Source organism: Physeter macrocephalus, unplaced genomic scaffold (assembly GCF_002837175.3).
Source record: "Physeter macrocephalus isolate SW-GA unplaced genomic scaffold, ASM283717v5 random_1035, whole genome shotgun sequence".
Lineage (NCBI taxonomy): Eukaryota > Metazoa > Chordata > Mammalia > Artiodactyla > Physeteridae > Physeter > Physeter macrocephalus.
This window is the reverse complement of record NW_021146244.1, coordinates 1,743-25,000: the sequence shown is the minus strand read 5'-3', so window position 1 is coordinate 25,000 and position 23,258 is coordinate 1,743. Positions and strand designations below refer to the sequence as shown.

Here is a 23,258-nt window from a genome sequence, read left to right as displayed (position 1 = left end):
CACAGCTTGTCAGAGGAGGAAGAGAACTAGAAGTCCAATCTTTCTGTCTTCAAAGCCTCTGTCTTCTTGTCCACACCCCACCACACCCCTCTCTTATCCATAGTCCTCTCTGGCTGGGCTTTGCTAACTCCCACTCATTCTTCAGGTTTCATAGTTGGAGTCTCTCTGGATCCTGCTGGGCTAGGTTTAGCAGTGCCACCTCGAACCTTGTATCTTCCCCCATCAAGCTCCTATCGTAACTATGTTGCAACCATCAATCTCTTCATCTAAAAGAGAGCCCCCATAATGGCCAGGGACCAAGACTTTCCATCACCATCCAGCACAGGGCCTGGCATGCAGCAAGGGCCAGAAGTGAGGTGTCATGTAGGTGTGGCATTTTCGTCACCTAGGATGGAGAGCAGGGATGCTTTCTGGAACTGCCTGGAACCCCTCTGCATCTCTGTTCTCTGCCAGCCCCACACTCCTTGGGCTCCTGGCCACTCTAGGGAGTAGCAGGCCCACCCAAAGAGGATGCCCAGAGCCACTAGGCTCTCATGACTTGAGTTTCCGGTTTTCGTTTTTGTGTTTTTCCTAATCAAATTCTAGAAATCCCGGTTTAAAAATAACCAAGAAACGCAGTCTTCTCCACCAAGCCGTCTGGCAAAAACAAATCCTCAGCAAAGACCAATGTGCAGTCTCGCTTCACACTTACTCATTTTCAGACGCCAACTCAGCGTTTTGGGTGGGGAGGAAAAGGGGAGGCGGGACTCCTTGGGGCCGAAGGACAAGGGCCCAGGAGCAGGGCACAAGCTGGGCTGGAAGCGTTGCAGGCACACGCCCTTGTGGGCAGACAGCTGCTTGAAACTGCTGTGAAGTCCGGTTTTCCTTGGAGTCTCAGCCTGCTGGTCCCCAGCCCTGGTTCGGGCAGGAGATCAAAGCAGCCCTGGAAAACGGTCTCCGTTAGTGATCCAGAATTCATTCTCCTTCCCTAGGGAGACATCAGCTTCTGCTGGAGCCTGCCTTTCCCCATCATGACTTAGGGAACAGGCTGGTGATAATAGGGAGTAGCGTTTATACTCACACTGATCAACGACTTCCAACTCCCTCCTCTTTTCTCCATGGTCTATTTTTTGACCTGTCATCTTTCTTAATGCCTGTTTCTGTGGGCGAGAAAAAAAAAAGTGTGATGGAAGAGAGGAAATTGAGGACCAGGGAAGGCCTGGAAAACTGTCAAATTTCATATTTCCTCCTTATTTGAATCAGCCTTTACATCCCTCAATGGGGTTTTCCTGCACATGCTTGTATAACTCCCTTTTAAAACAATTTTTGCTGTTTTTTCCTTTCCCTGCCCCTGGGTGAGTTATTCCAACGACTACTTTCCACCTCAAAAGAAAAGTCGTGGACAGGAAAAAAGTGGTCGTGTGGTCTGTTGGCTACAACAAAAGTGGAGCCAGGAGACTTTGGTTCTATTCTGAGCCTTTTTGGGAACACAACGAAGGCGAGGGACAAGAGCCCTGCCCTCTTACGGGAGTTCCCGGGACCCAGTGCCAACAGGAGGAAGTCGCTTCCTCCAGATCCAAAGGGGACCAGGAACTAGCATTTATGAAACACCTGCCCAATGCCAGCCTTCTACTGACTGGCTCAATGGATCCTCAAAACTTGTGAGACGGGGTTTTTGACTCCTGTGTTACAGCTGGGGAAACCGAGGCTGAGAGAGATTGAGTATATACTGCCCCAGGTAGCCCAGCGTGGCAGCGGCAGCCGACATCAGAGCCCGGTTCCGGTTCTCAGGTCTGAGCTGCTTCACTGTAAAGCGCGACCCTCATCCCGCAACCATGCTTCATTCGTTGATATACTCAATTTATTGAGCACCTGTTACGCGCCGTCCTCTGTTCCCGTAGTGTAGTGAGCAAAACAGAGATCCCTTTCCTTTTTTTTTTGGCTGTGCTGCTTGGCTTGCCGGATCTTAATTACCCGACACCAGGGATGGAACCCTGGTGGACTCTGGCAGTGAGAGCACAAAGTCCTAACCCGTGACCCGGGACAGTCAGGAAACTCTCTCAAAGAACCCTTTCTTGGGACTTCCCTGGCGGTCTAGTGGTTAAGACTGGACGCTTCCACTGCCCGGGGCACGGGTTCTATCCCTGGTCACAGTAATAAGATCCTGCATGCCACGCCAGGCCAAAAACAAAACAAAAGAAAAATCCCTTTCTTTACGGAGCTTATATTCTAGTCGGGGGTGGGTGGAGGAGAGAGGAAGAGAAAATAAAATAAAGAAGTAAATTATGAAACACGATAGGTGGTATATGCTAAGGGAAAAAGAAAAATTAGAGCAGGCTAAGGGTTTGGGGAGGGCTGGAGACACTTAGGTAGGGTAATCAAGATAGGCCTCACAGAGGAGGGGACGTTTGAAGACTTAGGTGTGAGAGGGAATTCCCTGGTGGCCCAGTGGTTAGGACTCCGAGCTTGCACTGTGGAGGGGTGGAGGGGTGGGAGGGTGGGGGGACTGGGGTTGGATCCCTGGTTGCGGAATTAAGATCCCGGCAATGGCCCGGCCAAAAAAAAAAAAAAGAGAGAGAGAGAGATGTGAGAGTCAGAGAGAGGAGGCTGATGTTTCAGGGAAGATTATTACTGTCAGAGGGTACAGTCGGGTCAGTGCAAAGGCCCTCTAAGGCCACATTTGCCTAGCACACTCCAGGAGCAGCAAGGAAGACACAGTGAGTTTGAGATGTGTGATTTCTCTCCATACAGGGCCAAATAAATAACATCCAAAAGCATGACCGAAGAGCCCCATTTATGAGGAGCTTCCAAACAAACCGGCCAATTCCTGACTTTCCCCACTACCGCCTTCCTTTAGACCAGCTGTTTTGAACCCAAGGGCCTGTGAACTTGGATGGGAAAAAAAAGTACAACTTTTTTTTTTTTTTTCCACTAACCTCTTACTTGAGTTTAACGCTTCCTTCAATCATGAGCCAGGCAACAAACCCCAGTAGACTTAGCAGGACCAGCAACTGACATCAATAGGAATCACAGATATTTTCATTTCACATAACAGGTGCTGTAAATTATCCCCAAATGTCTTTTACCCACTTCACTTTGAACTAGTAGTAGTTATAGAGCCTGCCACTCCGTCTCATGATTCATTGTATTAACAAGGACATATGTTACTATATCACAAATTCAAATTTAAAACATTTTTGATAATGGTATTTCATTATATTTAGTTTCTTTTGTAATCCTGTGAATTTTATTGTTTGTATCTAAAAATCATTCTGAGAAAGGCTGCATCAGCTTCCCTAGACTGCTAAAGAGGTCCATGGCATAAAAGAGTTAAAACCTCTGATCTAAATTTAATATCCTTGACAAGACAGGAAGCAAAAAAATAAATAAGCCACTAAAATTTCTTGATCCATGACAGGAACCATGCCAGGAACTTGTTAGACATTACCTCGTTTAATCCTTAAAGTTGCAAGGTGGATATGACTATTATTCCCATTTTACAAGTGAGGAAATTAAGGCTCAGAGAGGTTAAAGTCACCCAGCCAGTCAGTGGAAAATCAGGCATTCAAACTCAGAGCTATTTCTTTCTTTTTTAAAAAAATATTTATTTATTTATTTGGCTGCACCATGTCTTAGCTGTAGCACAAGGGATCTTCCCTGTGGCGTGCAGGATCTAGTTCCCGGACCAGGGATCAAACCCGGGCCCCCTGCATTGGGAGCACAGAGTCTTAACCACTGGACCACCAGGGAAGTCCCCTCAGGGTTAGTTCTAAAGTCTTCATTTCATCAAAACAAACTGTATCATAAGTTGCAGCCTAAATGCCCATCTGAATCAGGACAGTGTCATAGCCAAGTGGCAGGTATTAGTTTAGAGTCTGGATACTGGAACTAGTTGCCTGGGCTCAAATCCAGCCTGTGCTGTTTGTTTACATGTGACTTTAGGTAAACTACTTCACCTCTCTGTGCCTTCATTTCTGTGTCTTTAACGTGAGGCATGATGGTGATAACAATGCCACCAGCATGGACGTGTTGTGGTGTAGAAAGTGTATGATGCCTAGAACAGTACCCGGAATGTAAAAGGTGCTTGCTTTATTTTTCTTAAGGACTTATTTTTATGAAGAGCTTTGGCTCTAGAGAGAAACAGATTTGGTTTGAGTATCAGCATAACTAGCTGTGTGGTCTTGGGCAAGTCACTTAACCTCTCTGAGCTTCAGTTTCCTCATTGTGTAAGTGGGGATCACAATACTTGCCTCATAGGGTGGATATAAGGATTAAATTATATAATGAATATAGGATATTTAGATATTTACTGACTAGTACAAGCAACCTCTAATAGATATGTGCTCAGTAAGTGCTAACATTAATTAATTAATTATTACTATTATCTATTTCTATTTCTTTTCAACCCCATCAATTTCCCTACTCCTTGCCCTTGTCTTTAGTAAGCTTTCCCAGCCCTATTCCTTTACTCAAGGATTTCGTGGAATGTCTAATACAATTAATCGAACTATTAAAGTTAAATTCAGACACTTATTACCCAAATGTTTATTGAGCTTTTACCGTGTGCCAGACACTGTTCTAGGCACATGGATACATCACTGAACAAGAGTCAAACATCTCTGCCCACAGCAGCTAATATTCTAGACTTTAGATACTCTGCCTCACACGAAGTCCCCTTTACTGATCTAGAGAGAATCAAATTAATATTTGACAATAATAACTTCATATCAATGTATTGGACATAGGTCTATACTGCCTTTCTCTAGACAGATCCTGCCTAAGTTGAGCTCAGTAGCTCTCCAGCCCCATCCCTTACCACTGAGAACTGTTTTCTTCTCTAGACATGCAATGCCCATTCACAGTTCCGTGCTTTTCCACAAGCCTGTCTCTTTGCCTGGAATATCGTTTCCACCTGACAAACTCCTACTTTTTCCTTGGGGTCTGAGTCAAATGACCACTTCCAATAAATACTGTGTGATATCACTTATATGTGGAATCTAAAAAAATACAACAAGCCAGTGACTATAACAAAACAGAAGCAGACTCAGATATAGAGAACAAACTAGTGGTTACCAGTGGGGAGAGGGAAGGGGGGAGGGGCAATATAGGGGTAGGGGATTAAGAGGTACAAACTATTAGGTATAAAATAAGCTACTATAAAATAGTTAATATTTTATCATCACAATAAATGGAGTATAACCTTTAAAAATTGTGAATCACTATTGTTTACCTGTAACTTATATAATATTGTACATCAACTGTACTTCAATTAAAAAAAAAAAAAAGTCTACCTTCTCCATGAAGCCTCCCTTGACTCCCAGGGCAGATGGCTACTCTACTTGAGCCCTCCAAGGGACATCTGCTTCTTTTACCTGATCAGCCTCAATTCCTTAGTTGCCCTCAGTTGTACTTTAGGGAACCATCCCCTCCTTGCTTTCAGCCCAGTGGGCTGATCTTAACCCCACCTCACCCCTCATTCCAGGACTGAGCACGTGAATAGGCCTAGCCAATCAGAGTATTTCATTCTCGAGCCATAGTGATTGGGTCAGGGATGGACATGACCCAAGCCAGATCAATGGGATTCAAGCCTGGGACTGTTTAAGCCAGTTCAAATTGGGTTTCTGTCCCTTGCAATCAAGAGTCCTGACTAGTACAAGCACTCCCTGAGTAGATTGTTTTCTGATCCCTCTGTTACCTTCTGTCTTTCTCCCTAGACTGTGAAATAACCCAGGGCAAGGATAGGTTTTTATTCATGAGGTGATGCGGGGTCCAAGTCCCTTCAGACAAATGGCAGTTGACATAGTCCTGGGACAAGACTGTAAATAGATACTCTTGTCTGTTCCATGTGAACGTGAATGGCTTCTGGTCCTTCTTTCTGAGAGAGATGGAAAAGAATGCATTTGCCATATCAGTGACCCCATACCATGTATATGAGGCTGTGTTTATCAGCTCTAGCCAAGATACCACATCTGGCATAGCAGCTGCAATTGGTGCTACTCCTTGAGGGAGTTTACAGTGGTCCACAGCTTCTTCCAGGATCTGTCTGGGTTTGGTAGGGAACACATTGGTGATTTCACCCTTTATTGGTGATTAATCACTCTCCCCCTTTCATTGCCTTTCTCCGGTGCATTGGTAGCTTCCAGCAATAGCCATCCAATTCCAAAGTCTTTAAAACTCCCAAACACCTGATGGATTGCACCCATCAGTTCATTCTCTTCCTCTCATATCCCATTCCAGTTCACCACCAGTGAAAAGCCTTAAAACTGCCCCGTAATTGCATGCCAGAGGCTCCTGGTACTCTACAAACCACCGTTGACAGGGTCTTAACTGCCAGGCAACTGGCAGGTGATCCAGCTCTAAAATCTCATTTTAGTTTGCTTCCAGTATCAACTGACACAGGTTGATTTCTCTGTGAAACAGATTCTGAATCTGAAGTTTGCATGTAAGAACTTTAGAGGTGGGTTGCTCTCAGGAACTAAACCTTTGAGTAAGAGAATCAGAATTGGGGCAATCGGAATCAGAATGCAGAGGGAGAAGCTGCACTCTGATGAAGTTGCTCTGAAGGTTTCAGACAGAACCATGAGGAGCTCTGGAGTTGAAATGGGTTTTCAGAGTTGTCCCACTTTGAGGCAAGGAGGCTAAGGCATTTATATTCCTTCCTGGACCAGTCACTGGATGCAAGATGCCTTGAGGAAGAGGGCTTGATCTTGGGCAAGGCACCACTCTTGTCTGAGAGTGCCTCAGTCCTGAAGTGGGGGATCTGGGCAAACACCACTGCATCCTCTACGAAGAGTTTGTCTTTTCCATGTTGATGTGCTGGCATTCCACGTACATTTTATTTTATTTTTTTGTTTGACTGTTAATAAACATATTTTATTATTTATTTTTATTATTGTAGTAAGAACACTTAACATGAGATTTGCCTTCTTAAATTTTTTTTTTTTTTTTTTTTTGTGGTACACGGACCTCTCACTGCTGTGGCCTCTCCCGTTGCGGAGAACAGGCTCCGGACGCGCAGGCTCAGTGGCCATGGCTCACGGGCCTAGCCGCTCCGCGGCATGTGGGATCTTCCCGGACCGGGGCACGAACCCGTGTCCCCTGCCTCGGCAGGCGGACGCTCAACCACTGCGCCACCAGGGAAGCCTGCCTTCTTAAATTTTAAGTGCACAATGCAATGTCATTAACTGTAGGTGCAACGTTGTACAGCAGATCTCTAGAACTTATTCCTCTTTTATAACTGAAACTTTATACCTGTCAAGCAGCAACTCTCCATTTCTCCCTCCCCCCTTATTTTTATTTTTTTATTTGTTATTTATTTTTATTGAAGTATAGTTAATTTACAAGGTTGTGTTAGTTTCAAGTGTACAGCAAAGTGATTCAATTATATGTCTATATCTATACCTATTCTTTTTCAGATTCCTTTGCATTATAGGCTATTACAAGATATTGAGTATAGTTCCCTGTGCTATAGAGTAGGTCCTTGTCGTTTACCTATTTCAAATATAGTAGTGTATATATGTTAATCCCAAACTCCTAATTTGTCTCTCTCCACCATGTACATTTTAAATATTAGACTTTAAATATTAGTTTTAGAAATTGCAAATATCTCCTTTCAGTCTGTCATCTGCCTGTTAACTGTCTCTCAGTGTCATTTGTTGAGCAGAATTCCTTAGTTACAATGTAACCCAATTAACAGATTTCTCTCCTTAAGGATTCGTCTCCATTGCCTAGGTCACAAAGGTATCCTCCTATGTTCTGTTCATTCGTCGAATACATTTTTACCTTTCATATTTAGGCATTTAATCCTTTCAGAGCCCATTTTGGGTTTTTGTTTTGTGTTGTTTTTTGTTTGCTTGTTTTTAGCCACACCGTGTGGCTTGCGGGATCTTAGTTCCCCAGCCAGGGATTGAACCCGGGCCCACGGCAGTGAAAGTGCTGAGTCCTAACCACTGGACCTCCGGGGAAGTCCCTTAGAGTCCACTTTGCATGTTGAGTAATATGTACGCATCTGATTTTCTTCCCTTTTCCTCTGTACAATGAACCAGCCTTCTCGATTTGTTTCGGACTCTCTGCTCTCTGGTTTCTGCTCTCACCACTGGCTCAAGATGTGACATTTGCAGAAAATCATTGACCTCTTGATATTTGTACTCTGTGGTTTTAAAAAAATTCCCATTCATCTTGCCCTCTATGAAGCCCTGGGCACCTCCCCCTCTTGCAGCTCTGTGTGTGCTCTTTCTAAACTTATTATTTATTCTTATTTATCTTCTCTTTCTTTGTTTCTTCTTCCTCTTTCATCCCTAGGGCTTCATTACCTTAACTTCCTCTTGCAGCTCCCCAAAATTGATATAATTTAAGGCTCTATCCTGATCTTTATTTTCAGCCCTTGTAATTCCGTCTTCTTTGAGAAATTCATCCATTTTCAAGATTTTAATACCTCCAGGTGAGTGAGTCCCCTACTGGGAAATTCCATCCTGACCTCCCTCGTGAATGCCAGCGACAAATTTCAAACTGCAAGTTGGATAATTTTTAGTATGTCTGAATTCAAATTAATCTTAACCGTGAAAGTGATTTTATAGGATTTGCCTATATTTTATATGTTTCCAAATCCTCCAACATTCTGTCGCAGCATCTTCTATAAACTAGGTGTTCAACATATATTTATTCACTGGATAAGAGGATCTCATGTTTAACCATATTAAAAGTAAAAATTATTTTATTCATGGTTCAAAAGATCAGAGTCATACAATTTCAGAGAAAACTTCAGCCTCGAGTCAGCTTATCTTCTTCCTTTGAAACAAGGGAGGTTGGTCACCTCCTGTCTTACAGTGTCCCTCTCACTGAGGGTGGGGAGGGAGGAAAAAGGGTTGGCAGTGGCAGAGCCACAGTCACTGTGATGTCCTGGGAAGATCACAGTTTTGGAGTCAGAGAAACCTGCATTGAAATTCCATGTCCTCCATGGACATGGTTTCCTTATCTGTAAGAGTGGGTAAGAAGGCTCAGTCCAGATGGCCATTAGGAGAATAAAAGAAACAACACGTGGAAAGGTCCTTGCACTCAACAGGTGCTAAACAGAATTGTGAGTTTCCTTTCCTCCTTCCTCCTTGCCTCCCTCTCCTGCATTTGGTTTCAAGCAGAAGACAGAAGTGTCTGAGCGCTCAGGATAAATGGTCCCTGTTAAGAGCATCCTGTTCCCAAAGGGGAAAGTCAGACTGAAAGTCTCATTGGTCCACAGAGCATCTCCATGCGTTTGTAAAGTAGGCTGAGGGAACTACATTTGTCTCCTCTTTACAAATTAAGAATTTGAAGTATCAAGTACCATCCTGAGAGCATCAAACGAGCACTTTAAAGTTGACAACAGCTCAGAACTCAGACTCTCATGAAGGAGCTTACTGTTCACTTTTCAGATGGTCAATGAGTGAGAAAACATCAAATGGCCCATCCACCTGACGCTTTTATATGACCTGGGCAGCATATTCAAGCTGGTGCAGGGATGAGATATAAAGTCTCCACAAGCATCCCCAGCTTGTCTCTGGACTCCTTCCAGACCACCTCCTTGTCTTTCTGCCCTGCTGCTCCTTGTTCATAAACTTTCTTTGTTTTGGTTTCATGCTATGGTTCCTAACCCCCACCCACCTTTTTGCTAGATGGTTCTCTAGGCTTGACTCACTCTCCTGGCTCTCAGCAACCTCACCCATCCAAGCCATTATTTTCGGTCTTTGTCCTTCCATCTCCCACCCTGCTTCCATGGGTAAGAAGCAGCCCATCTGTGGGGTCCACTGGAGGCGCCCCACTTCTCACCAGGACCACACGGGTCATGATGGCCAGCCAGATTCAAGATGGCAAAGTCGTTTCTCCCCACCCCCCATCTTTAAAAATCACTCAACAAGAAATGAAACAAAAATATTGTTTACAAAACCAGGAGACAAGAGCTGCCCTTAATCACACTAGGTAAAGTAGAGAGAGGAAAGGCAAAGCATCCCAGTTGGTTCTGACAATGGTGGACATCAGGACGCCCTCTGAGAAGCACCAGGCTAGATCTTAACGACAGAGGGTTAGTCTTATGCATCTGTTTATTCCCAGAGCTTAGCACAGGATTGGCCAAATCAAATCTCATGAAACACTTGTTGAATGAATTACATCATTTTATATATATCATATAAAGTGAAAGCATATGAAAGCATATTTTGCTCTAAAAAGAACTGTTAGAAATGTTTACTACATTGCTCAGTGGAACTGCCATTACTTCTACTAGCCAGAGGGCCCTTCTAAACCCACATGCTGGGACTTCCCTGGCAGTCCAGTGGTTAAGACTCTGCACTCCCAATGCAGGGAGCACAGGTTCGATCTCTGGTCTGGGAAGTAAGATCCTGCATACTGCACAGTGCAGTCAAAAAAAAATATGGTAGAAAAGAAAAAAAAATCCAGTAGAAACCCACACATTGAGGAAGAGAACTCTAAGAGATTCCCTTTTCTTGATGCTCAGCATTTCATTGCTTCAAATATTTTTTTCAAACTTTCTGCTCTTTCATCAGCTCAGTTTTAGTCTTTCATTATTTTAACTTGAACTTGGTTCCTATGGAGGTCAGGACTTGATCATTACATTCAGCCCTTTGCAATGATTAGGAACCAGGTAACAGCACTGACATTTAATATTTAATTGTTTTTGATCAGAATTAATTAGTCACAGATGCACACCAGATTCCCATTTAATTAAATACTCTTGGGAACGCATTGTGGGCTCAGGGATTCTAACCACATCAAAAAGGAAATGTTCAAATTTAAAAGCTGGGCCCTGGAGACCCAGGCATCCATGGAAAGGAAATTCCAGATGTCTAGCAACCTCCTTCTTTCCTCAGAATCAAACCTCCTACTTCCAGCCCCCTGGAATCTAAAAATCTTAGCATTTCTGCTGAGAACTTCAGGCTGCAGCCATCTCCTCTCTTGTCTCTCTTGGATCATCGGTTTTACCCGCTATCCTGAATCATCCCCCTCCACACACAAACATGAGTAATTTCTCCCATCCTAAAAACACGCTAGCAACTCCACCCCTTCTCAAGCTATTGCTCTTTTCCTTTGTCCCTCCTTGGAGAAAACTCCTTGAAAAGACAGGGTACACTTGCTGTCTCCAGTCCTCCTCCTCGTCTCTCTCAAATCCACTGTCTTAAACTTTTGGTTCTGATCCCTCCAAGGAAACCGTCCTTGTCAATGTAACCAAAATAATCTCCTTGATGCTAAATCCAAAGGCCAGTTCTTCATCTTCATTTGACCCAGTTAATCATGTTCTTTTTCTTGAAACATTTTCTTCATTTGGCTTCCAGAAAATCATTCTTTTTGGTTTCCCTCCCAGCCATCGTTATTCCTTCTCATTCTTCTTTGTTGATTCATCCTCAACTCCCCAGCCGCTAAATCTTACAGCGCCACAAAGCTCAGTCCTTGGTCTTCCTTTCTCTCTGTCAATACTCCTTCCTTGGGTGATCTTAGAGAAGTGTAAATATATGCATTGAACTCTCCATTTTTATCTCCAGCACAGACCTCTCCCCAGTTCACTCTGTATTTCCACCTGGACTTAGCCAGGTGCCTTAGAAATGCTCTACTGGAGAAGTGAAATCCCAGGGCAGAGAGTGAGAGAAAGGGAAAATGAGGCCAGGAGTTAAGGTAAGCAAACACAAGGGAGTGCATTATCAAGCTAGTCATATATTCATAAGAAAACACAACTAGTGGTGTCATCACATGGAAACAGCTCCAGAGAGGCCAGGGTGGGAGTCGGGGTGGAGGTGGGGAGATACCACAGCACATGGTGCTGCCTCTTAAGAAGGTAACGTTTATTTCTGGCCTGCAGAAGGAAGTCGAATTCATCTGTTGACTCCTTCTCATCTCTTATCTCTCAATGATAATAGTTTACCCCTGCACCTCAGGTTGCAGTCCCTGGCCTTTTGGGGCTTCTTGAGGATGCCTGCTCCCCCAGCCGTGCTTTAGAACTTAATCCTGGACTCAGAAGTGTTGGGAGGAACCATATCCGCCATGGTTTTGTCGTTTGGGTCTGATGCCTGGAGCTTTTTCAGCTTCTGTTGCAGCAGGCATGGTGAAGGTGAACTGGAGCCTGGCCCTCACCCTGGGAGAGACTGAGACAGCCAGTGGTCTTAGCAGGAGACCATTAGTTGTGGTGACCAAGGCTCTTCTTTGAGTAAGCAGTCAAGGGGCCACGGGGAGGAGAAAGAGTTGAGGAAATATGGGGTAGCACGTAAACTGGATCTACTAGGCAGCTCCAGACTTCACCTAGCCAAAATGGAATTCCTGATTCTGTTCCCCCATGCAAGCTTCTTTCTCTCAGTTTTTCCCATCTCAGTGTCAATTCCTGCCTTTCCGCTTGCTCACTCTGAAAATCTTAGAACCATCCTTAACCCCTCTTTCTTTTTCCCTCAAACCCTACACCCCATCTATCAGCAAATCCCATCAGCTCTAACTTCAAAAAACATCCAGATGTCAACCTCTTCTCATTGCCTCCTTTTTCATCATTTTTGGATGATTGCAATATTCTTCTATCTGATTCTCTGCTTCTGCCTTGCCCCCAACATTCTATTCTCAACACAATAGTCAGAGTGGCCTTGTTAAACACAAGTGAGATGGTGTCACTCCTCTCCTCAAAACCCTCTAATGTCTTCCCACCTCACTCACAGTAAAACCAAAGTCTTTGCTGTGGCCTATAAAGTTCTATACCATCTGCTTCCACCACCCCTCTGACTTCATCTCCTGTTTGCACAGTCTGTTCCAGCCATACTGTGTCTCTAAAGGGTCAAGCAAGCTCTCACCCCAGGGCCTTTGCACTTACTCCTCTCTGTGCCTACAAGACTCTCCCCTCAATTATCTTTGTGGTTTGCTTCCTCAGTCTTTCAGAGCCCTTAATGATGCCAAAAGCTTGACCTCTGTGCACTGGTGCCAAACTGAATCTTGGAGACAGCGTTTTGGATGAAGTAGAAAAGAATAGCTTTATTGTTTTGCCAGGGAAAGGGGGGCACAGCGAGCTCCTGACCTAAAAAACTGGGTTCCAGCCCGGCAGGGTTTTGAGGAGTTTTATAGCAATAGTTCAAGGCTGGGGTTGCTGACAAGATTAGGGTGTGTGTAGGGCCTGCACTCCTCTAATCTGGTCTCAGGTAATCTTGATGTTTTTCCTTTAATCTTGCCTCAGGTGTTTTCTTGCCTGCTCCTCCCTTGATTAGCAACTGTTCAAATCTGCCCTTTGGAACTCAGGGAAGGTCATGGAGGCTGAACAGAAAGTCTCCCATGCCCACAGGGTCCTGCTCGGTTTCATTAACACCTCTATGATCCACTGCTTCTCAGCCAGAGAAGGCTCCATGGAGGAAGAAGAGGTTGAAGAATGGGAGAGATTAAGAAAACAGGAAGGAAGGCGTGACCTATTCAAGAGCTTGTTGGAAGGTCCAAAGTGATTGCAGGAATAATTTGGCCAAGAAGGATACCTTACATGGAGACCTTATTACTGAACTCAGGTTCAGCTGCTTGCCACTCAAAAGCCAATACTCAAGAGATGAGTGTTGGTTGGAAAGGAAAAGTTGCTTTATTCAGGAGGCTGGCAACCTGGGGAGAAGGCAGACTTGTGTCGAAAACCCAACTGAAGATTCTGCTCAACCATGATAGTTTTTAAAGGGAGAATCATTCGGGGGAGGGGGTGAGAGTCTTCCTTATCTTCCACTGTGTGCAGACTTTCTTCTGATTGGTTGGTGGTGAGGTAACCGGGCAGTGTTCCAGGAATCTTGTGCTCAACCTGAAGTTACCATCTTCCACCTGGGTGGGGGCTTTAATTCTTGCAGCAGAACTCAAAGGTGTTGTTTATGTATATTCCTTCAGGAAGAACTAGGACCCTGCCCCATGGCTGCACTGTTGTTTCTTGACTGCTTCTCCTTTGTTTCTGCATTCCTTCCCTACCTTGATAATCAACTGAATCTGCCTTCTGGAACTCAAGGAAGGTCAAGGTGGCTGAATGAAACCTATTTCCTACAAATGAGAAATGGGGGACACTGAAAGGATTTGTACCCAGGAGGACCCCACAGGGTCCTGCTCCATTTCAACCTCATGTGGGAGAGTAGCGAAAGAGTTGAAGGGGGAGTGGAACTGTTCTCAAAAGGCTTTGAATGCAAAGTTAAGGAGCTAGGTGTTTATCCTATAGGCAAGTGAGAATCAAGGTCAGTTCATTTAAGTTTCCACTGAAAAATGTATTCCAACCAGAACCTCTGAATCAGCATCTGTTCAGGTGGTCTAAACATGTCCATAAAGGAAGCAAGAGAAACCAGCGTTGACAAAGGAGCAAAAAGGCTTAGAAAAACATGTGTCCTTGAGAAGAATCTTCCAGGCCTGTTCAGGAAGTTGATGGCAGAAGGTAGTCTTCCCCAAAGCCACTGCTTGAGAGTTTATGTATCCCATGATGTGGTAACTGGGGGTTGGAAATGGGATTTCAAAACCAACCCAACATGAAGAACAGGGAAAGGTTGGTGTTCTTTTTTGGTGCCCTCAGGTCAGCCCTACCTGGCTCACCCTCTTCCACCTCTTTTTTTTTTCTTTCCTTTAGTGCGAATGGGCATGTTTTCTTTCTTTTTTTATTTTTTTAATTTTTAATTTATTTAATTAATTTATTTATTTTTGGCTGCGTTGGGTCTTCGTGGGCTTTCTCTAGTTGCAGTGAGCGGGGGCTACTCTTGGTTGTGGGTTTCTTGTTGCAGTGGCTTCTCTTGTTGCAGAGCACGGGCTCTAGGCATGCGGGCTTCAGTAGTTGTGGTGCACGGGCTTAGTTGCTCCACAGTATGTGGGATCTTCCCGGACCAGGGCTCAAACCCATGTGCCCCGCATTGGCAGGCGGATTCTTAACCACTGTGCCACCAGGGAAGTCCCCTCTTCCATCTCTTGACAACCAATGTTGTAAGGTCAAGGAGGTCAGTGAATGTGGGAGCCACTGCCCTCTGCTGGAGGGACTGGCCCCATCCCCACACCTGTATTTGACTCCAGGTCAATAGTTTTCAACCTTATTTGAGAATCAGAAGAAAGCTATAGACTCAAAGAAAAAAAGATATGCACCCCTACATAAAGATTTGCATAGTTTCAGGGATTCATGGAAAGATCCTGTGAAACACATCCATCAACCTCCTAGGTAAAGTGGTGACTTTAGAAGCAGACAGACCGAAGTACAAATTCAGGGCGGAGACACCCACCTCTCTGGCTGTGAGACAGAAGAGAAATTAAGAAGAGGCTACCCAGTCTCTTTTCTGCCAAAAATGCCGTTTTTCCTCCTTGGATCCCATGTTTAGAAATATTTTCTCTACCAAAGAGATTGCATTGGCTAAGAAATCATTTTTGCATTCCCTAACTTTTTATTAACCCACAGAATAGACAAGTGATATCCAGTTACCCCATAATGGCTGCGTTCATTTAATCCAGGTCAAAATCATAGGTCACTTGACATTAAGTTAGCCAGGGGAGCTCTGTAGTGGAAAAATGTCTGATTGATTTTGGTTGGCCCTTGAAATATTAATACTCAAGCTATGATGATTACATTTGTACCAACTGTCACTCACTTAGTTCACGTGCTTAAATCCAAACCAATTCAGTGATGCTATTTGCCTCAAATTCATGCTCTCTCAGACATCCATGTCAAATGCAGATAATGGCAGAAAATGCACCTTCAGTTGCACCTTTTCAAGTGTTCCCTTTAAGGTCAATTCAAACATATGGTTAAAACAAATACTGGCCACAAAGCTACACTTAAGTCCACTCTGGTTGTTACTCTTAACTTGCACTTCACCCTGGGACCCTCTGGCGCTAAAGATAGGACCATGTGAGAACACGGAACATCAGCTGAGCACCACTGAGTACGCGGCATGGATAGTGTTGGAGAGGTAAACATGAAAAAGGCATCGTTCCTGCTCGTCCTTCTTTCCTTCATTCAAGAAATATTAAATGTTTCCAATGTACCAGACACTGCCAGGCACTAGGGATATGGTGATAATGAGACAAGTCAAGTCCTTGCTTTCATGGAACTTTCTGTCTGGTGGGAGAAGCAGGGTTGGGTGATGGAGGGGGAGAAGGAAGGAGTAAATAAATAGAGAAGATAATTGCAAATTATGATATGCTCTAGGAAGGAAACAAAGGGGGTGGGTGGAGTTAGGTAGGGAATGAAGGCGGAGCACGGACCTCTCATAGGTTTAGGGTCAGGGTCCAGGCAGGAAACACATGGTCCACTCAAACTGGGAAATGGAGGAGAGTTTGTAAAGTTACTATTTACAAAGTGAGAGGAATGATGTAATACCCCGGAGTTAGTAACAGTGGGAGCCATTGCCAGCATTAGGCCCATTTTTTTTTTAGTATTTCTTCGTTTAAAAAAAAAATAAATAAAATAAATAAATTTATTTATTTACTTATTTATTTAGGGCTGTGTTGGGTCTTCGTTGCTGCGCACGGGCTCTCTCTAGTTGCAGCAAGCGGGGGCTCCTCTTCACTGCGGTATGTGGGCTTCTCATTGCAGTGGTTTCTCTTGTTGTGGAGCACGGGCTCTAGGCGCGGGGGCTTCAGTAGTTGTGGGGCACGGGCTTAGTTGCTCCATGGCATGTGGGATCTTCCTGGACCAGGGATCGAACCCGTGTCCCCTGTCCTCGTGCCTCTCCGGGGCCAACAGCGCAGTCGCAGTCTCTGTCCCGCTGCAATGTGGCCTCATCTTTCGGCCTGGCCTGGCCTGCCTCCGATGTCCATTAAGCTGGATCTGAGCTACAAGGGGAAGAAGCAAATCCAAGAATCTGAAGAGAGCTGATGGGGAGGCCCATCTGAGGGGAGCTGCTGTGGGTATATCACTACCAGTTAGCGGCAGAGTAGCCTGGGATCCAGCTCTCACGATTTCCAATCTAGTGTGGTCTCTGCTGGTTTAGTTTCCTAGGGCTGCTGTAACAAAGAACCACAGACTGGGTAGCTCAGAACAGCAGGAATTTATTCTCCCTCAGTTCTGGGGGCTAGAAGTCCAAACTCAAAGTGTCGCAGGGTTGGTCTCTTCCTGGTGGCTCAGAGGGAGACTCTGTCCATGCCTCTCTCCTGGCTTCTGGGATTGCTGGCACCCCCTGGCACCCCTTGGCTTTGCAGCCACAGAACTCTGATCTCTGCCTCCATCATCACATAGCCATCTTCCTTCTGTATCTGCCTGTCTCTCTACATCTCTTCCTCTTCTTATGAGGACACCAGTCATTTTGGATTTTGGGTTCCCCTCATTCCATTATGATCGGATCTTAACTAACAACATCTGCAGTGATCCTGTTTGCAAATAAGGTCACATTCTGAGGTTCCGGGAAGGACATGAATGTGGTGGCAGACACTATTCAACCCAGTATACCTGCTTCAAGGTAGCAAAGCATTAAGTTTGCAAAGTGTCTCTGTCATCTTCTCCTCTTTCAGGGACCCTTTCATTCAGTTCGAATCCCCCATTCCTGCTATTATATATTCAGAACACATGATCTAGTAGCTTAATCACTCGAAAGAGCAAGGATTACCCCAATAAAATGCCACTACACACCTATCAGATTGGCAACAATTTTAGAGTGTAATTTTAAAAAATCAACTCTTGGCGAGGATGTGGGGCAACAGGAGTGATTATACACTGCTGGTGAGGACGTAAATTGGTACAGTCATTTTGGGCTGAAGTTGGCAGTATCTAATGAAGCTGAAGATAAACAAACCCTATTGCCTTCCTTAGTTACATATCATATAGAAACGTATGCCGATATGCACCAGGATATATGTACAAGGATGAGAAACCTTGTTGGTAATAATACCCAGCTGGAAACAACCCAAATACCCATGGAGAGTAGAAAAAATAAAGAAATTATGAGCCAAGACATGCAAGCAACCTAAACGTCCATCGACAGATTAATGGATAAAGAAGATGTGTTTTATACACACACAACACACACACACACACACACACACACACACACACACACACACAATGGAATATTACTCAGCCATAAAAAAGAATGAAATAATGCCATTTGCAGCAACATGTATGGACCTAGAGATTATCATACTAAATCAGACAGAGACGAATACCATATGATATTACTTATTTGTGGAATCTTAAAAAATGATACAAATGAACTTATTTACAAAACAGAAAGAGACTCACAGACATGGAAGACAAACATATGGTTACCAAAGGGGAAGGGGGGAGGGATAAATTGGGAATTTGGGATTAACAGATACACACTTCTATATGTAAAATAGATAAACAACAAGACCTACTGTATAGTAGAAGGAACTATATTCAGTGTCTTGTAATAACCTATAATGGAAAAGAATCTGAAAAAGAATATATATAAACATATATAGATATAGATATAAAACTGAATCACTTTGCTGTACACCTAAATCATTGTAAATCAACTATAATTCAATAAAAAAAAACAAAAAACAAATCATGGATAGAATATAACAGAATACTATATAGCAATGAATCCAGAATGGACTATACATGCAACAACATGGATGAATCATAAGGCATAATAATGAGCAAAAGAAGTCAAATACCATAGAATACAGACTGTATGATTCTATTTATATAAAGTTCAAAACTACGTAAAATTAAACCATATTGTTGAAGGATGCATAATCAGATAACAACACTTAAAGAAAAGCAAGGAAATGAATAACATAGAAGTCAGAATAGTGGTTATGCTGGCAGGGAGGGAGGGGATATGATCTGGCAAAGGACACACCAGGGAGTGGGCTTCTGAAGTGCTAGTAGTGTTTGTTTTACAATAATTTGTGCGTCACGCTGTATTTACGTTTTTAGCACTTTTCTGTATGCTTGTTGTATTTCACACATATGCATGTTTTTAGAAACAACAGCAACAACAGCAAAGGACAGCCACCTGGGCTTTGGAAACAAACAAGGAAGCTACTTAGTAGCTGTTTGACTTTGGACACATTACTGAAGGGGCAAGATGATGAATCAAAAAATGTGAATCTCCCTTTAAGAAAGGAATTAGTTGTTTTTTTTTTTTTTTTTTTTTTTTTTTGGTGGTATGCGGGCCTCCCTCTGTTGTGGCCTCTCCCGTTGCGGAGCACAGGCTCCGGACGCGCAGGCTCAGCGGCCATGGCTCACGGGCCCAGCCGCTCCGCGGCATGTGGGATCCTCCCAGAGCGGGGCGCAGAACCCGGTTCCCCTCATAGGCAGGCGGACGCGCAACCACTGCGCCACCAGGGAAGCCCGGGAATTAGTTTTTAATTGAAGGGAAGCTGAAAAAATAATACTGGAATCTAAAAGATCTTTATATATGCAGGTGCTGTGCTGTAAAATATTCTAATCTGTGTTGTTAATGAAGCTGGGTTTACAACCTAGTAAACTAAACAAAGAGTTTATGTTTAGTTGATTAACCAGTCGAGGCTAAAATCTATTCTACTTAAGTGATAGTTTTTTTCACTTTTCTTCTATCCAATGTAAAAAGATACTGGCTCTCTTACTGTGAAATTGCTTTATTACAAGACTCTGTGTTTACCCATTTGAAACGCAAACTTCTATCTTTGTGAAATTTGCTCCATACAATTGGGAGAAGTCCTAATGATGGTAATAATAGCTTACACAAAGGGTTCAAATTAGGAACAAAGCAATTCTTTAGGCAGTTTGTAGTTACTAAAACATTTTGACATGACACTGTCATCCTTTGAAGACTTCCTTACTTTGTGATACAAGAAGATATTCCAGGGTCATCTTGAATTTTCCCTGCTTAAGCCCTGGAGTCTTAGCCAATTTTCCAGGGAGCCCTGGGTCCTTTAAGTAGAGAATGGTATTTAGAAGCCAAGATTTAGGTTTGCTTATTGCTGCTGGTATGTCATTGCTTTTAGGCCCTCTCCACAGACAGGATTGGGAAACACACACACACACACACACACACACACACACACACACACACACACTTCTATATGTATCTCTATTACATTAAATACCATGAGTTCATACTGATACACTCAATTCCAATCCAACAGCAAAGAATTCTTTCAAGCTTTTTCCCTTTCCATGTTTGTAACTCCCTTCTCCAGCATTGAGAAATCTATTTTTAATCATTTTGAATGTAACTAAGTTTACAGTGAGTGTCTTGCTGGTTTTTTTTTTTTTAATTGCTGCTTAAAAAAATATTTTTCCCACTTGTATTGGTCTTTGTTCTCTAAGAACTATAAAAACTCCAGAGTTTTTATTTATTTATTCATTCAATCAACATATTTATCAAGCAAACACTATGTGTCAGATAATGTTCTAGGGGTGCGGCTACAGCAGTGAATAAAGCATCATATTGGGAAAGGAACCATGGAAAGAGAGAATAATAGATACAAACTAGGAAAAAGCTGGGATCTGAACGCAGACAGCCTGGCTCCAGAATTCATGCTATACCATCTGCCTCTGATTGCTCTCGTAATTTGCTCTCTGCCTTCTACAAAAATTCACAACTCTCTTGAATCCAATAAAAATGCCTCTGTCAGTTTCTAAATCTACACAATGCAGAGCCCCGTGCATCTTCCACATTACTTAACATCTCTGAGACTCAGTTTCCAAATCTGCGAAAATGAAGATCCTAATCTCAACTTGCTGTGAGGATAAATTAAAGTACATGAGATGCCTGGTGGTATCTGTGACACATCATTGGTATTTAGTGAAGTTAATTTTCCTTCTCTTTTTCAATATAAATGCTACACTATAAAGTTCCCCCAGAACAGAGACTTTTTTTTTTCCTCTCTCTAACTCAACTGATCAGTCAATCATTTATATATTCAGTCTTACCTCCATTCGAAAAGCAGTTATTGAAAATCCAATATATACTAAGCTCTCTCCTGGTCATCAGGATATAGAAATGGCACAGCCCCCATTCTCGAGGAGCTCACAGTCACATCCAAGAGACACACAAACAATTACAATATAGTCTGATATGTAGTTCAGATGCGAGCTGGATGAAGGATGGTCAGGTCATGGAAGAAGGCTTCCTGAAGGAAGGGGCTCTGTCATAGCAAGGACTAGAACAGTGGTTCTGCTGTTAAAGATGTCAAGAATAAATAAGTATATGGGTGAATGAATTCAATTCAGTTCACATATTTCATAGAAGATCCTACTGTCCAAGGCCTTGTGCTCTGAACTGGGAGTGTACAGATGAAAAAGGGGCAGCTCAGGCCTTTAATGAGCTTCTAGTTTTATTGGCAGATACAAACATCTGTAAAGAGATGTTTCAATACAATGTAGAGAATCCTGTGGGGTAGGTGAGCTCCTGTGACAGTAAGAAGAGGGAGGGAGGCTCCATGCTCTATTAGTGGGTGGATGAAGGGGGGCTCTAAGTTCTATTAGTGTAGGTTTCCTAGAATGAATTGTTGCAGCTTGAATATAACCAGTAGATGAATAGGAGTCACTGACAGCTTCTAATCAGAGGAATAATAGAGTCAAATCTGTATTTGTTGGTAGGATGGAGGATGGAAACGGGAAGGGAAAACTAAAGGACACCAGCAAAGAGGCTGAATTATGAACAGGAAGCTTGATCTGGAGATACAATTTGGCACTGTTTGCAATTACTCAGGGAGAGTATGTAAAGAGGATCGATGGAACCCAGGGAACCAACACTCATAACTAGCTGCAGAGAAAAACAGCCCTGGATGGACCCCCTAAGGAGAAGAGTCAGAAGAGGATAATTAGGAAAGACTGGTGTCCTGGGAGTCAAATGAATAAAGAGAAGGCGGAGACAAGGAGGATCAGGAAAGAGAGAGCAGTTGTGTCCAATGCTGTACAGAGATCAAAAACCGTCCACTTTATTTGGCAATAGGTGACTTTAAAAAAAAATATTTATTTACTTATTTAGGCTGCGCCGGGTCTTAGTTGCGGCACGCGGGATCTTCCTTGCTGCATGAGGGATCTTTCCTTTTTAGTTGTTGCAGGAGGACTGTTAGTTGCGGCATGCATGTAGCATCTAGTTTCCCGGCCAGGGATCGAACCCCGCCCCCTGCAATGGAAGAGCGTCGTCTTACTCACTGGACCACCAGGGAAGTCCTCGCAATAGGTGACGTTTGCCAGAGCAATTTCTGTGTTAGTGGTGAAGGCGGGAGTTCCACTGCAATAAATGAGTGAATGAGGGAGGAGAAAAAGCCAAGATGAGTAAATGAATGAATAAATCCAGCGCTGTGCCCTTACGTGCTCTGGGAATTTCCAAGGCCAACGTCGGGAGTTGGTGTTGTGGAAGCACCTTCCAGACAGGGCTCTGGATGCCGCTTAGGAAACCTGTCTGCCTCGCAACCCCTAGGTAGGCGCGGCTCCAAGGTCAGGGTCACCTCTGGCCTCCAGGCAACCCGTCACCTTGACGACCAACTGAAAAAAACCGGAAAGTACGGAAGCTGTCAGATCATCTCGCGATATCTGGCGGGCCGTCGTCGGCCTTCCGGGCCTGGGAACGGAGGCGGCTCTCGCGAGACTTGCCTGGAGTTTGAGCGCGGAGCCCGATGGTCCGGAAAGCTGGAACTGCGGGTGGGGAACATGTCGGATTCAGAGCTCGGCAGGAAGTGGGACCGGTGCTTGGCGGATGCCGTCGTGAAGATAGGTAAGGGGTTCCTCGTCTCCGGCAGGCCCCACCCGGAGCCGATAAGTTGGCTCAAGGCTCCGCTGACCCAGAGGGCGGAGGAGAAGCCCCGTGAGAGGTCAGGCCGTTCGGCCTGTTCCAGCCCCTCAGGCCAGGGAGAGCTGCCCGGGCCCGGGCGGGAGGTCACTGCGGCGGCTGGGAACTCGGACTCCAGGAGCCTGGGCGGCTGCCCGAGGTGGGAGGGGTGGAGGTGCAGCCCCGAGGAGGTGGGGGTCGGGTTGGCACGTGGCAGGAGAGTTGGGGAGCTCTGCGGGTTGAAGCAGTATGCAGGGCGCAACCTTGGGCTGGAGGCGGGAAATTTTCCTCCCTCGTGTCACATCTCTCGCACGGGGCGTGCAGCTTGGCCTGGAGGCTACATTCCTCTTCTGCTGAATCAAAAGTGCCCTCTAAGAAGGTCATCGGGAGCATTTTATAGATACTGTCAGGCTCTAAAGTGAGTTGCTGTCATTCCCGACTTGTAACCTGGTTTATAGGCATTAGAGTAGTCTGGGGCCTGAAATCCGAGACATAGTGATGGTGATCTGGAATTAGAATTGCCTTGGAAAGTAAGATAGCGATTGGTAACTTTTCAGCCCTTAGTGTAACTCGGTGTAGCCTTTTAACATGTGCTCAGGGACGACACAAAAATTA

At 44.3% G+C, this 23,258-nt stretch overlaps 1 long non-coding RNA gene across 2 annotated transcripts; it reads right to left on the bottom strand.

Annotated features, from left to right (window-relative positions):
• Positions 1 to 1,124: 1,124 nt before the first annotated feature.
• Positions 1,125 to 22,337, bottom strand: LOC102978260 (uncharacterized). Of its 2 annotated transcripts, none has more exons than XR_008616799.1 (5): positions 22,187 to 22,337; positions 22,024 to 22,106; positions 18,265 to 18,321; positions 16,401 to 16,746; positions 1,125 to 1,139 (listed from the first exon to the last, which is right to left on the bottom strand). It is a non-coding gene; the product is annotated as an uncharacterized lncRNA (long non-coding RNA). The 2 variants fall into 2 exon arrangements; XR_003678765.2 differs by having other exon boundaries at positions 22,028 to 22,106.
• Between the last annotated feature and the right edge of the window lie 921 nt (positions 22,338 to 23,258).